Source organism: Triticum dicoccoides, chromosome 1A (assembly GCF_002162155.2).
Source record: "Triticum dicoccoides isolate Atlit2015 ecotype Zavitan chromosome 1A, WEW_v2.0, whole genome shotgun sequence".
Classification (NCBI taxonomy): Eukaryota; Viridiplantae; Streptophyta; class Magnoliopsida; order Poales; family Poaceae; genus Triticum; species Triticum dicoccoides.
This window is the reverse complement of record NC_041380.1, coordinates 417,812,603-417,815,347: the sequence shown is the minus strand read 5'-3', so window position 1 is coordinate 417,815,347 and position 2,745 is coordinate 417,812,603.

The following is a 2,745-nucleotide window of genomic DNA, read 5'->3' as shown; positions in this document are numbered from 1 at the left end:
GAATTTTGTTGAGGCTGGACAGTTCATCCCTGGTGCCTTTAGAGGGCGGCTTCTGACCTGGCTGAGAGCTTTTGAATCCGGTGTTTACTGCCATGCTCTTCGTGCTGTCATCTTTATTCCGGCGTTTGTTATTGTTGTTGCGCCGTGATTTCCCGTTTCCATCTCTAACTTCAGATGTACTGGGGTCGCTGGTGCTGCATCTGGCTAGCCAGCTGTCCTCGCCCGCACAAAAGCGGGTCATGAGGCTTGTTAATGCGGCCACCGTTCTTGGCTTGTTTTGGCCGAGGTGTCTAGCGAGCCATTCGTCATGGACGCTATGCTTAAAGGCTGCCAAGGCTTCAGCGTTCGGACAGTCGACAATCTGGTTCTTTTTAGTGAGAAACCTGTTCCAAAGCTTTCGGGCTGACTCTCCGGGCTGTTGAGTTATATGACTCAAATCGTCCGCATCCGGAGGTCGGACATAAGTCCCTTGAAAATTTGCCCAAAATGCGTCTTTGAGCTCTTCCCAACTTCCAATGGGGCTTTCGGGGAGGCCTTTAAGCCAGTGACGAGCTGGTCCTTTGAGCTTGAGGGGTAAGTACTTAATGGCGTGGAGATCATCTCCTTGAGCCATATGGATATGAAGGATGTAGTCCTCAATCCAGACCCCAGGGTCTGTCGTTCCTTCGTACGTCTCTATGTTTACGGGTTTGAATCCCTCTGGGAATTCATGGTCCAGCACCTCATCGGTGAAACATAAAGGGTGTGCGGCGCCCCTGTAGCTGGGTGTACCGCGTTGTTCGGATGTTTGTTGTGTTGCATTGTATGCTGGGGCGCGCTTGCGTGGTCCATAGATGGATCTTGTTGCGCCGTCCTTTGGGTGCGATCCCTCGCATGGGTCGCGTGTTGTACTGTGAGTGGCGTTGTATGCCTCTCTGTGTTGGTAGAGGGGTCGTCTATCCAGCCAGGTGGCTGCTTTCATATTTGGTTGTGGGGGGTTTGAGGCCTCCTCATCGAATTCAGGTAGCAGTTTCCGCTTTGGGTAGCTCTTGGAGGGGCGATTGTCGCCGTACCTCGCTGCTGTGTTGAGCATTTTACTCCATCTGATTTGGAGTGTGTCTTGCGCAGCCTTGAGCCTTTGCTTCTCCTTTTTAAGACTCCTCGCGGTGGCAACAAGCCTTTTACGGGCATTCTGCTGCTCCGGGTGCCTGTCCGGTGTTATGTCGTCCGGACCATTATCCTTGATAGAATTTGTTTCTTCGATTTGATTATCTGGATTGCCGTTGTCCGGCAGCGGTTCGACCTGCTCCAGCGTTGGGTCTGTGTGATCGTTATTTCGGTCGAGGCGGGATTTGGGGCGGCGCTTGCGTCGCCGCTTTGACTGCTTTTCGAGGGAACAAGCCTTCGGTGCGTCCTCCCGCTCCTCGTCGTCATCTTTTGGTGCGTCCACCATGTATACGTCATATGATGAGGTGGCTTTCCAGGGCCTAATAGGTGCTGGTTCTTCATCGTCTCCTTCATCGGTGTCCGTACCATCGATGTCTTCGGAGTCAAAGTTGAGCATGTCGGTTAAATCATCGACAGTGGCTACAAAGTGGGTGGTGGGTGGTCTTTGAATTTCTTCATCGTCCGTATCCCGACCTTGCTGACCGTAGTCCGGCCAGGGCTCTCCTGATAAAGAGAGAGACTTTAGTGTCTTCAGAATTTCGCCAAACGGCGAGTGCTGAAAGATGTCCGCGACAGTGAACTCCATGATCGGCGCCCAATCGAATTCGACCGGCAGGGGCGCGGAGGGTTCGGAGTCCGGAGAGGAGTCTGGCTCCTTGGAGTCACGAGTCTCGCGGAGTGCGGGGCTGGTGTTCGGTTCGATCGCCGCTGGGATCGCAGCCCCCGAGGCGGCGTCCAACCACCCATCCTCGGTCGGCGCAGTTGGCCCCGAATTAAGGGTCGAAGCTGATGCGGGTGTGGCCTCCAGGGTACTGTTCAGCGGCAGAGCTAGATCATGCTCATAGTGACAGTGCGGTGCACTCGGCAGTGGCTCGAATCCGTCGAAGATCACGTCCCCGCAGATGTCAGCCGTGTAGTTTAAACTTCCAAATCTGACCTGACGGCCAGGGGCATAGCTTTCGATCTGCTCCAGATGGCCAAGTGAATTGGACCGTAGTGCGAAGCTGCCAAAGACGAAGATCTATCCGGGGAGGAAGGTCTCACCCTGGACTGCATCGCTATTGATGATCCTAGGAGCCATCAAGCCTGACGGCGACGACACAGAGGAACTCTCAATGAAAGCACCAATGTCGGTGTCAAAACCGGCAGATCTCGGGTAGGGGGTCCCGAACTGTGCGTCTGGGCCGGATGGTAACAGGAGGCCGGGGACACAAAGTTTTACCCAGGTTCGGGCCCTCTTGATGGAGGTAAAACCCTACGTCCTTCTTGATTAATATTGATGATATGGGTAGTACAAGAGTAGATCTACCACGAGATCAGAGAGGCTAAACCCTAGAAGCTAGCCTATGGTATGATTGTTGTTCTGTATGTTGTTCTACGGACTAAAACCCTTCGGTTTATATAGACACCAGAGAGGGTTAGGGTTACATAAGTCGTTTACAATGGTAGGAGATCTACATATCCGTATCGCCAAGCTTGCCTACCACGCCAAGGAAAGTCCCTTCCGGACACGGGACGAAGTCTTCAATCTTGTATCTTCATAGTCCAGTAGTCCGGCTGAAGGTATAGTCCGGCCATCCGGACACCCCCTAATCCAGG